General features: G+C 43.5%; 1 non-coding gene across 1 annotated transcript; it reads left to right on the top strand.

Moving 5' to 3' along the window:
- Positions 1 to 7,206: 7,206 nt before the first annotated feature.
- On the top strand, positions 7,207 to 7,344 carry LOC119934585. Its single transcript, XR_005452974.1, has one exon. It is a non-coding gene; the product is annotated as a small nucleolar RNA SNORA7 (small nucleolar RNA).
- Positions 7,345 to 13,403: the final 6,059 nt, after the last annotated feature.

Here is a 13,403-nt window from a genome sequence, read left to right as displayed (position 1 = left end):
ATTCTTCTTCCTTCCCCAGTTAAAACCTCTTTTCCCCAGCTCCCTCTCCCTTTTACGTCACCTATGCACTTGGATCTGTTCCTTTTGAGCACTTGATGTTCACCCACCCTCAGTCCCACAACACTTATGTCCCTATCCATAATTTCTTTCTTTCTTCCCCTCTAGACTGTAAGCTCCTTGAAGACAGGGAAAGTGTCTATCATTCATTCATTCATTCAATTGTATTTATTGAGCACTTACTGTATGCAGAGAACTGTACTAAACACTTGGGAAGTACAAGTTGGCAACATTATTGTACTCTCCCAAGCGCTTAGTATGGTGCGCTCTGCACACAGCAAACCCTCAGAGTGGTCTAGATCTTAGAGCATGGGCTTGGGAGTCATGAGGACCTGTGTTCTAATCCTGGCTCTGCCGCTTGTCTGTTGGGTGACCTTGGGCAAGTCACTTCACTTCTCTGGGCCTCACTTCCCTCAACTGTAAAATGGGGACAAAGACTGTGAGCTCCATGTGGGACAGGTACTGCATCCGTCTAATAACTTTATATCTACCCCAGCATTTAAAACAGTGCTTGACATATAGTAAGCACTTAAAAAACACCTTTATTATTACTATTATTATTGTTAATAAGAATAAATTGCTTGATCCTGGAAAATAGGGGAATGATGCGTGCATCTCCATAGGCTGTACTTACGTTTGCACACTAGATCCTGAGCTTGTTGTTTCTAGACTGTGAGCCTGTTGTTGGGTAGGGACCGTCTCTATATGTTGCCAACTTGCACTTCCCAAGTGCTTATTACAGTGCTCTGCACACAGTAAGTGCTCAATAAATATGATTGAATGAATGATGTACATGCAGGCCAGCTATCCATAACCTCAAGCTATCATGTAGAACTCTTCCTCTGTTTCTTCACATTGTTAGCAATCCTTACCCTTCAGTGATCAATCAATCGAGTAGTAATAGTAACAAAAGGGTTTATTAACTGTTTATTAATAATAATAATGATGATGGCATTTGTTAAGCACTTACTATGTGCCAAGCACTGTTCTAAGTACTGGAGTAGATACAAGGTAATCACGTTGTCCCACGTGGGGCTCACAGTCTTAGTCCCCATTTTACAGATGAGGTAACTGAGGCATAGAGAAGTTAAGTGACTTCCCCAAAGTTACACAGCTGATAAGTGGTGGAGCCAAGATTAGAACCCATGACCTCTGACTCCCAAGCCCGTACTCTTTCCATTAAGCCATGCTGCTTCACGCTGCTGTTTACTGTGTGCAGAGTACTGTATTAAGCTCTGGGAGAGAATTAAGTACTTACTGTGGGCAGAACATTGTTTTAAGCTCTTAAGTGATTTGTCACATCAGGGCTTGTTAGAGCATCACTGCCTGAAATTCCAAACAATTTAATCAATCAGTCAATCAATGAATCAATCAGATTTATTGAGTGTTTACTGTGTGTAGAGCACTGTACTAAGCGTTTGGGCGAGTTCACTACAACAGTATAACAGAGTTGGTAGTCAATCAGTTACTGGCATTTATTGAATACTAACTCTGTGCAGAACACTGAACTTAATAATAATAATAATAATAACAATAATAATGATGATGTCATTTGTTAAGCACTTACTATGTGCCAAGCATTGTTCTAAGTGCTGAGGGAAATACAAGGTGATCAGGTTGTCCCACGTGGGGCTCACAATCTTAGCCCCCATTTTACAGACGAGGTAACTGAGGCCCAGAGAAGTGAAGTGACTTGCCCAAAGTCACACAGCTGACAAGTGGCGGAGCTGGGATTTGAACCCATGACCTCTGGCTCCCAAGCCCGTGCTCTTTCCACTGAGCCAGACACAATCTCTGCCTTAAAGGAGCTTACAATCTAGCAGGCAAGGCAGATGTTTAAATAAATTCCAGGTAGGGGAAGCATCTAAGGATAAAGATGTGAGTTCTGTGGTGGGAGGGAATGTGGTGATCATAGACTCAAGTACGGAGGTGATGCAGAAGGGAGGGAAAGTGAAGAAAGTAGATTAGCCAAGAAAAGCTTTCTGGAGGAGGTATGATTTTAGTGGGAAATTGAAGATGAGGAGAGTTGGCTGGGGTTTTTTTGGATATGCAGGGTGCAGGGAACGTGTTCACTAACTCTGTTGTATGGTACTCTCCCAAGCACTTAGTACAGTGCTCTGTGTTCAATAAATACCATTGATTGATTGAGTGGAATTCCAGGCAGGAGCGAGGCTGTGAGTCAGTTGTCAGTGGCCAAAGAGATGAGGACGAGGCACAGTGAGTAGGTTGGCATTAGAGCAGAGAAGCGTGCAGGCTGGATTGTAATGAGAAAGGAGTGACGATGGGAAGCCGGAAAGCTGATCGACTGCCTTGATGATGGTCAGGAGTCTTTCTTGGTGGGCACTTTCCAAGTTCCAGGTCATTAGCAGATTCCAGTTACAGAGTTACAAAGAGCAGTAATCAGAACTTCCCTGTAATGATCAGAATGTGACCCTGAACTGTTTGCTTTCACTCAGCCTCCATAAGGAAAGGAAGACCCAGTTGCTCAAAGGCCATGTCTGGGGGAGTCTGGAGGCCTGACAGGTCTGAATTTCCTGGGGCGATGGGGATATTCCATCTTCCAGCCCTAAAGCATTTATGTACTTATCTTTAATTTTCCTATTTATATTAGTGTCTGTCTCCCCCTCTAGACTTTATTCTTGTTGTGGACAGGGAATGTGTCAGTTTATGGTTGGATTGTACTCTCCCGAGCACTTAATACAGTGCTCTGCACACAGTAAGCACTCAATAAATTCGATTGATTGAGTGAATGATAGGATACCACGAGAAGATAATCAATGAAAGAGGAAGAGAATCAGTCACAGGATGTGGGAGAGAGGAGAAGGCAACAGGAAGTCCCTTCTAGACTGTGTACTGTGTAGTACAGTGCTCAGCACACAGTAAGTGCTCAATAAATACAATTGAATGAATGAATCATCATCAATCATATTTATTGAGCGCTTACTATGTGCAGAGCACTGTACTAAGCGCTTGGGAAGTACAAATTGGCAACATATAGAGACAGTCCCTACCCAACAGTGGGCTCACAGTCTAAAACGAGGAGACAGAGAACAAAACCAAACATACTAACAAAATAAAATAAATAGAATAGATATGTACAAGTAAAATAAATAAATAGAGTAATAAATATGTACAAACATATATACATATGTACAGGTGCTGTGGGGAAGGGAAGGAGGTAAGATGAGGGGATGGAGAGGGGGACGAGGGGGAGAGGAAGGAAGGGGCTCAGTCTGGGAAGGCCTCCTGGAGGAGGTGAGCTCTCAGCGGGGCCTTGAAGGGAGGAAGAGAGCTAGCTTGGTGGTTGGGCAGAGGGAGGGCATTCCAGGCCCGGGGGATGACGTGGGCCGGGGGTCGATGGCGGGACAGGCGAGAACAAGGTACGGTGAGGAGATTAGCGGCGGAGGAGCGAAAGGTGCGGGCTGGGCTGGAGAAGGAGAGAAGGGAGGTGAGGTAGGAGAGGGAATGAATGAAAGGAAGTGATAGGGAGAATCAGAGTGTCAGGGGAAAGGTTGTGGGAAGAGAAAAAGCCCACAGGGAAAGGGTGAGAAGAAAAGGAGGCAGAGGAGACATACACTGAGAGGAAGATGACAGGAAGTGGGGGAGAGGTTAAAAGGGAAGAAATCAAAGAGGCAGAACAGGGAGGAGATAAGGGAGATGAAAAGGTAGAGAAGGACATTTCCAATTAAAATAATAACAATAATTATGGTACTTGTTAAGCGTTTTCTATGTGCCAAGTGCTGTTCTAAGCGCTGAGGTAGATACAGGTTATCAGGTTGCCCCATGTGGGGCTCACAGTCTAAATCCCCATTTTACAGATGAGGTAACTGAGGCCCAGAAAAGTGAAGTAACTTGCCCAAAGTCACCCAGCAGATATGTAGCAGAGCCGGTATTAGACCCCATGACCTTTTGGCTCCCAATCCCGGGCTCTGTTGTTTTGGATTCATTCTGTTGGACTACAAGTATCCCCATTTCATATGCATGATTGTATGATTAACTGTATGCGTGTATGCAGGATCATTCACTTGCCTGCATCAGTATATTTTACTGAGTAAAGTATCTTTAAATCTGGAGAGGTGTTTTTCAAACAGGTTTCAACAAGATTGCGAAACTGATTTTTTTTTAAATAGTCACTGTAAGAGCACTTTCCCACAGCCAGTGGATGATGAATTTGCTGTTTTTTTTAATTTTGTATTTTTTTTAAAAAAACAGCCAAATTAGAAAGCCAAGTTTTCAAACGTCTGGAACACAAGATGGTAATGAAATACGAGCTAGACTCTGCAGTGTGTACTGGGGCATATTTTCTGTTTATTGTCACTGGGGCCTGCCCGGCTGCGCTCTTTCACGTTCTTGGAGATTCATTTGTGCATGAAGCCCTGAGGATCTGCTCTACCGTGCCTGGTTTTCTATAGAAGATGCTGTGTGTCAATCCTTATTCACGTTCGAGGAGAACCCCAGAGTCTGAAAACTGCAGTGGTCCCAGGACACACTCCATTAGGTTTAATGAACCCTAATACCATGTGCTTCGCTGAGCCCTTAGATGAGGTATCTAGTCTATCTTGCCGCTAACGTGGCTCAATGGAAAGAGCACGGGCTATGGAGTCAGAGGTCATGGGTTCAAATCCCGGCTCCACCACTTGTCAGCTGTGTGACTTTGAGCAAGTCACTTCACTTCTCTGGGCCTCAGTTACCTCATCTGTAAAATGGGGATTAAGACTGTGAGCCCCACATGGGACAACCTGATTACCTTGTAACCTCCCCAGTGCTTAGAACAGTACTTTGCACATAGTAAGCGCTTAATAAATGCCATAAAAAAAACCCTCTCGCCCATATCCTGCCTCTGACCTGGAATGCCCTCCCTCTTCATCTCTGACAGGCAATTACTCTCCATATCTTCAAAGCCTTATTGAAGACCCACCTCTTCCAAGGAGCCTTCCCTGACTAAACCCTCCTTTCCTCTTCCTCCACTCCTTGCTGCATTGCCCTGACTTGCTCCTTTTACTCATCCCCTGTCCCAGTACATATCTGTAATTTATTTATTTGTATAATGTCTGTCTCCCTCTCTTGTCTCAAATCCCTCACTTTCAACCTCCACATTTAATATTCTGTTTGTTCTTCATCCACATTTCTCATATCAGTCCACTCCTCCACACCCAAAGGACTACCATAATGGTTCAAACATTTGTCATAATCCCGCTTGACTTCCACATCAGCCTCCTCACTGATCTCCCTGCCTTCAGTCCTTCCCCTTTCCAGTCCATACTTTACCCTACTGCCTGTATCATTGTTTTCAAAAACATCATTCTGTATACATCCCCCTATTCCTAAAAATGCTCCAATTATTTCCCATTACTCTTTGGATCAAATAGAAACTCCTGCCTGCTGGCTTCAAGGCACTCAATAAACTCATCATCATCATCATCATCATCATCAATTGTATTTATTGAGCACTTACTGTGTGCAGAGCACTGTACTAAGCGCTTGGGAAGTAGAGGTTGGCAACATATAGAGACAGTCCCTACCCAATAGTGGGCTCACAGTCTAAAAGGGGGCTTACAGTCTAAAAGTCTAAACTCAATCCCTCCTCTCTACTCACTTTCTTCTTTCATCACACACCACCTTGCAACCTCATTCCTCTCAAATCTATATGCTCACTGTGCCTCATTCTTGTTTCTCCTCATCCATTTGTCCTCCCTGTACCTGAAACCCCTTTCCTATGGAAGCTATCAGATCACAGCTCTCTCCAGCTTTTAAGCCCTTCTGAAATCTCATCTACTTTAGGAGGATTTATGCAATTGTTTTTTTTCTTCTCCCTGAAGTAAGCCCACAACTAGCTGCCTTAATCATCATCATAATAATAATACTGATGGCATTTATTAAGTGCTTACTATGTGCAAAGCACTGTTCTAAGTGCTGGGGAGGTTACAAGGTGATCAGGTTGTCCCATGGAGGGCTCACAGTCTTAATCCTCATTTTCCAGATGAGGTAACTGAGGCCCAGAGAAGTGAAGTAACATGCCCAAAGTCACACAGCTGACAATTGGCGGAGCTGGAATTTGAACCTATGACCTCTGACTCCAAAGCCTGTGCTCTTTCCACTGAGTCACACTGCTTCTCTGCTATTATTAATGACTGTTTGTGATCCCGTGGACAACAACAAGGAAGAGGCTTTGCAAAGGCTCTGATGGGCTCTACCTGAGGCAGGTGATTGCTGGCTTCTGCGGGGCACAACATGGAGGGAAGTGGGGCTTTCTCTCCCTGTTCTACCCAGTAACAAGCCTGGACCAACCAGTGTCTTACTTTTAGAGCCACAGTTGCCATGCCTAAGGCAGAGAAAAGGCATTTGCTTTGAGGTATGTGTCGGGGGGCAATTGAAGGTGCATCTAAGAGGTAGCACAGAAGGATGCAGAGAAGCAAGCCTATTGAGAGGAGCAGAAGGCAGCAGCACTTAAAAACAGAAAGAAGCATTGGCAAAATAGAGCTCCTTTGACCACAGACTGGTGGAGTGAGTGAGGGTGTGTATGTGTCACACCCTCGCATGTCAGTAAAACTAAGTAAAAAAACTTTTCACAGTCACCTTGGTGATCAGAAGTGTGGTTTGACTGCTATTATGTGTCACTGAGGCTCCTCTGGTCCAGGAAGGTCCTGGTTGGTGTGAACCAGGAGACGTCACTACAATCTCCTCTCAAACCTCTCTCCTTACTATGCCTCATTCTGGCCTCTCCTCATTCGTTTGTCCTCCCTGCACCTGAAACTCCCTTCCCATGGAAGTTTTCAGATCACAGCTCTCCCAGCTTTTAAACTCTTTGGAAGTCTCATCTACTTTAGGAGGATTTACCTGATTATTTTTTTCTTCTCCCCACTTAAGCACTAACGATCTCCCATAGCACTTCTGTGCATATCTTACCTACCTTATAATGCAAGTGCTATGGATGCAGTGTTACCTAGTGGAAAGAGGAAAGAGGATCTGGCTTCTAATCCCGGCTCTGCCACTTTCCTGGAGGGTGACGTTGGATGAGTCACTTCACTTCTCTGTGCCTCAGTTCTCTCTTCTGTAAAATGAGGATTCAATGTTTGTGCTCCCTCCTGCTTAGACTATGAGCCCCATATGAGGCTCATTTGGATTATGTTGTCTCTACCCCAGAGTTTGCCCCTCTCAGGGTCACACCTGGAGAGTTTCTAGTACTCTACCAGTCTCAACTACGGGAGGAAGAGTCAAGCAGAGGCATATCCATTCCGTTCCTAGCTTGGCCAGTGGCTACAGAGTGGAAGGCAATCTGTTACAAGTCAAAGCTCCCCTGTGCTGGGCAGCAGAGACATGGGGGAGAGTTGAGGGTGGAGACTCAATTTTACTGCATGGAAAGAGGTAATGGTAAAACACTTCCATATTTTTATCAAGAAAATTCTATAGACCCACTACCAGGACAATTGCAGATGAAGGTGGGGTGTTCTGGGAGAGATGCGTCTGTCATGTCTCTATGGGTTGGAGACTACTTGACAGCCTAAGAAAAGACCCCAGAGTTTAGTACAGTCCTTAACATATAACAGCTACTTAACTATCACAATTATTATTATTATCACATCATTATTATTAAGCACAAACTTATATGTATAATCCCTTTTCCTTCTTTCTCTCATCAGTAATTTATTCTAGCGTCGACCTCCCGGATTAAATTATAAACTGTGCCATGGCAGGGATCCTAACTAGTTATTCTATAGTACTCTCCATTGCACTTTGTAAAGTTCTCTGAACATAATAGATGCTCAGTAAATATTATTGATTAATTGATTTGATTGTGAAAGCTGTAGAGATCAATCAATTAACAATCATTCATTCCTTCAGTCCTATTCATTGAGTGCTTACTGTGTGCAGAGCACTGTACTAAGTCCTTGGAAGAATACAATATAACAATGAACAGAAACATTCCCTGTCTAGAGGGAGGGAGTCTGTTATTAACGTGAAAAAAATTACTGATATGTACATAAATGCTGTGGAGTTAGGAGGGGGGAAGAACAAAGGGCTTTGGAGTCAGTGGTCATGGGTTCAAATCCCAGCTCTGCCAATTGTCAGCTGTGTGACTTTGGGTAAGTCACTTAACTTTTCTCTGCCTCAGTTACCTCATCTGTAAAATGGGGATTAAGACTGTGAGCCCTCCGTGGGACAACCTGATCACCTTGTAGCCTCCCCAGTGCTTAGAACAGTGCTTTGCACATAGTAAGTGCTTAATAAATGCCATCATTATTATTAAAGGGAGTGAGTCAGGGCAACACAGAAGGGAGTGGGAGAAGAGGAAAGGAGGTCTTAGTCAGGGAAGGCCTCTTGGAGGAGATAGTAATCTTTGGCCTCTTTGAAGGAGGGGATAGTTATTGCCTGTCAGACTTGAGAAGGGAAAATGTTCTAGGCCAGAGGGAGGACGTGGGTGAGGGATCAGCAGTGAGATAGTTGAGATCAAGGCACAATGAGAAGATTAACCTTAGAAGAATGAAGTGTGTGGGCTGGGTTGTAGTAAGAGAGTAGAATGGTGATCTTATTTATTGAATGCTTATTGTGTTCAGAACACTCTATATTAAGCCCTTGGGAGAGTACAATATCACAGAGTGGGTAAAGATGTTCCCTGCCCTCAACAAGCTTACAGTCTGGAGGGGGAGACACAAACTGATATAAATAAATTATGGGTATGTACTTAAGTACTGTGAGGCTGAAGGAGAGGTGAATTGAGGGTGAAAATCCAATTACAAGGGCAAAATTATCTGTGCCTCAGTTACCTCATCTGTAAAATGGGGATGAAGACTGTGAGCCTCACGTGGGACAGCCTGATCACCTTGTATCCCCCCAGCACTTAGAACAGTGCTTTGCACATAGTGAGTGCTTAACAAACGCCATTATTATTATTATTATTATTATTATTATTAAAGTGGAAGGGAGTGGGAGACGAGGAAATGAGGCTTAGTTGGGGAAGGCCTCTTAGAGGAGATACGCTTTCAATATGGTCTGTTGAATATGAAGGAGGGTGTTTCAGGCCTAGAGGCAGGACGTAGGAGAGAGATCAGCGATGATATCGATGAGAACGAGGTACAGTGATTAGGCTGGTGTAAGAGGAGTGAAGTGTGTTGGTTGGGTTATAGTAGAAAATAAGAAATCACCTTCCTACTTAGATTGTGAGGCTCATTGGGGACAGGGACTATGTCTGGCCAGATTGATCTGTATCTATGCCAGCACTTAGAACAGCGCTTGACACATATTTAGTGCTTAATGTCATAATAAAATACATTCTTTTCAGGTGTTAGTGGCAGGGTGAAAGAACACGGGCCTGGGAAATCAGGAGGCTACATTCTAGCCCCAGCTCTGCCACAGGCCTACAGTATGACCTTGGGCAAGTCACTTAACCTTTCTAGTCTGTATCTGCATCTATACAGATACTTGATTTTTATGTTTTTTGGCTCATGAAAGGATAGAGGTGGGGCTTGGGGATATTTTGGGGATATCCAGATATCTTGGGGCTTGATGGGGAAAATGGGGATTAAGACTGTGAGCCCCATGCGGGACAGGGACAGTGCCCAACCCGATTTGTTTGTATCCACAAATATGCCCACAAATTGGGTTGGGCATATATATATATATATATATATATGTTTATTTTATTTGGTTTTTATTTTGTTAATATGTTTAGTTTTGTTCTCTGTCTCCCCTTCCTAGACTGTGAGCCCACTGTTGGGTAGGGACTGTCTCTATATGTTGCCAACTTGTACTTCCCAAGAGCTTAGTACAGTGTTCTGCACACAGTAAGTGCTCAATAAATACGATTGACTGAATAAATGAATGAATGAATGAATGAATCCACCCCAGCACTTAGTACAGTGCCTGGCACATAGTATATGCTTAAGAAATACCACAATTATTATGTGGAATATGGAGAAACAGTGAGGATTGTGGGAGAGCCCCATGAGTTGGACAGTCTCCTTGCTAGCTCCGACTTGAAATCAAAAGGGAAATAAAAGGAAATTGATTTTGATACACTTTGATTTGAAACTCCTTCTTCAGGTTCACCTCTCAACAGCAAAGGGCCTCAGTAAAGGTAATATTCAATTCAATTGTATTTATTAAGGGCTTACTCTGTGCAAAGCACAGTTCAAAGTGCTTGGGAGACCACAATATAAGAATAAATGGACACATTCCTACTCAGAATGAGCTTACAGTCTAGAGAATATGATGATGGATGGTTCACTTCCTGCAGGTGGAATTTAGCCAATCACTTAATTGCCCCAGGTCCTGCTGTACTCATCAGATGGATGCCAGAGGTTCTGTCCGCTGGTCAGTATGGGAGCCTTGGCCCCCTGATCTAAGGGGAAGATAAATCTCAGACCTGGCCAAATTCTACAGGGAACACCTGGTTGTAACTCTTCCGCTGCTTCCTCTGTGTGCAGTTTTTATGTGGCCTAGGTCTGACCTTCGTGATCTGCCTGCACTTCCCAAATTCTTTGGCATCACCTTCCCGCCCCATCTCCAGAGGCTTACTGCATTGCAGGGACAGGAGTCACTGATGCCATAGGGAGGAAAGATTTGCTAGAAATCCCCATTTTTGCAAATGCATTGGCAGTTTGCACTTGCATTCCTCTAAAATGCTAGCTCGTAACAATATTTCAAACTTCGCTGTGCTATGAAGAATGGATTTTCTTCCTCTTCCCCAAACAATAAATATGTTAATCCAATTTTCAGGGTGATCAGATTCGATGGCACTGTTCTGCATGGGAGCTCTAGAGATTTCATTTTTAAAATCAATTCCTGCCTGGATCTAGGGTTGCATGTTCCATGGCCAAATGATTTGGTTGATGATTGGACTATCAATGACTTAACATAACTGATGACTTAACATAACTTATTGAACATTGACTGCGTGAGGCTTAGTTTTGACTCTTGATTATGAAGTCCCAAATGAACATTTTTCTTAAGATGTTGGGACTCTGGGGTCTATGTGGGCAGGGACTATGTCCACCAACTCTGTTATATTGGACTCTCTGGACTTAATAAGCACTCAATAAATATGATTGATAGTCAACAAAAGTTAAAAATCTTAAAGAAAAGTTTCAATTTGAGTTCAGTATTGATAACGGAGAGGTGTGAGGATGCATGTTTGGATTTTTCATCGGTTTGATTGACGGCTTCTTGAAAGCAAGGACCTTGACTTTTTATTTATTTATTTATTTATTTATTTATACTCCCCCAAGTGCTGGAGCCTAGATGAGCTTGCTGCATGCAAGAAGCAGCATAGTCTAGTGGTTAGAGCATGGACCTGGGAATCAGAAGGACCCGGGTTCTAATCCTAGCTTTTCCATTTGTCTGCTGTGTGACCCTGAGCAAGTCACTTAATTTCTCTGTGCCTCATTCATTCATTCATTCAATCAATCATATTTATTGAGTGCTTACTGTGTGCAGAGCACTGTACTAAGCACTTGGGAAGTACAAGTTGGGAACATATAGAGATAGAGACGGTCCCTACCCAACAGTGGGCTCACAGTCTAGAAGCCTCGATTATCTCAACGGTTTAGTGAGTTTAACACTACCCCAGAGCTTAGTATATTACCTTGCACATAGTAAACACTTAACAAATCCCACTAAAATAAAACCCAAAAACAACCAAAACCTAGTGCTGCTTGAAAGATGAGGGACCAAGAGAGGAGACAGTTGAAGGAGGGAGGGGTTTGATTCCAGAAAAACTGCACAGACTGCCAATCTGAGGGTAATTTTAAACTGAGAGAGAAAACTCTGAAATAACTATCTGAATTAACCAAAATATTCGACTATTTATGTTGACCAAGTCTCCTATTAGAATGTGAGCTCCTCAAGGACAATAATTATATCCTTTGACTGTTTTTCAAGTTCTAGTATCTGGCTTTGCACACAGTTACATTCTGAATAGACACTATTGATTCTGATACGAAAATTTTCTTCCCCTCCAGACCGCTCTGAAATGGCAGAATCTCTTCCAACACCCTTTGTGGTCAGGGTGGGATAGGAGAGGTAATGGCCAGACAGCTCCAAGAGAGATTTTTGCTAGCTGTGATCGGGTCTGAGTGGTGTTTGCAGCTGTGATCTCTCTCTGACCGTCCCACGCAACTTGGCTGAATTGTCATGCTTGTCGTGTGGCACGCTTCAGAGGGATGGCTGACTGTGTCCAATTAGTTCCATTTACAAATAGGAGTTGTAGCTTGACGATTGATTCATTAACCTCATCCAAAGAGATCTCAGAGTGGGTATTGAGTATGTGGAGGTAGGCAGAGGGCAACTCGTGAGGGGGAAAATGGGCCTATGTGATTAACTGATCACTTGGTTTGTGCTTGGGTTACTTGGCCCTGGGTTGCCCCACTCCTTTGTGTGACTGCTCTTGGCCCTCAGGAAAATTGGACATTTCTTTGCCAACCATCCTTACCCCAAGAACACACACAAACACACACACACATGCGCACCCACAAGAAGTCAATTTTCTGAATTTTCTTTTCTAATAATAATAATACCTATTATAATAATTTTGGTATTCGTTATGCACTTACTATGTACCAATCACTGTACTAAGCACTGAGCTACAGGCAAGATTATCAGGTCAGACCCAGTTCCTTACGTCACTTGTCAGCTTGTCAAGGCCATTTGTCAGATGTGTGACTTTGGGCAAGTCACTTAACTTCACCTCATCTGTAAAACGGGGATTAAGACTGTGAGCCCCAAGTGGGACAACCTGATAACCTTGTATCTACCCCAGTGCTTAGAACATTGTTTGGCACATTGTAAATGCTTAAAAAATACCATCATCATTATTATTATCATTATTATTATTATTCCCGTCTCACACAGGGTTCACATTCTAAGTAGGAGGGAGAACAGGTATCGAATCCCCATTTTACAGTTGAGGCAACTGAGGTTCAGAGAAGTTATGTGACTTGCATTAGGTCACACAGCAGTCAAGGGGCAGAGTCAGAATTGGAACCCAGTCCCTCTGATTCTCAGGTCCATGCTCTTTCTGTTAGGCCACACACTGAGAGGGATAATTCTTTCATTCAATCATATTGATTGAGCGCTACTGTGTGCAGAGCACTGTATTAAGCACTTGATCTCTATGGGTTCATGATGACTCTGCAGGCGGTCAGAGCCAGGTGTCACGGAGTCCCTTCTCTGTCCTTTGTAGAAAAACAGATTTCTCCAACCCAGAGTTTGATTTCAGGAGAGGTACACTTGGACTGAAATGCTGTAGGTAATTACTGGATTGGATTTAAGGGGTTGCCATCTGGGCTGCAGATTTCCAGCAAAGCAAAGAGGTGTCCTTGGACTACCTTTCAGCATTTGGTGTAGGACCC

Source organism: Tachyglossus aculeatus, chromosome 1 (assembly GCF_015852505.1).
Source record: "Tachyglossus aculeatus isolate mTacAcu1 chromosome 1, mTacAcu1.pri, whole genome shotgun sequence".
Taxonomy (NCBI): Eukaryota; Metazoa; Chordata; class Mammalia; order Monotremata; family Tachyglossidae; genus Tachyglossus; species Tachyglossus aculeatus.
Note: the sequence above shows the minus strand (reverse complement) of the source record. Positions and strands in the feature narration are given on the sequence as shown.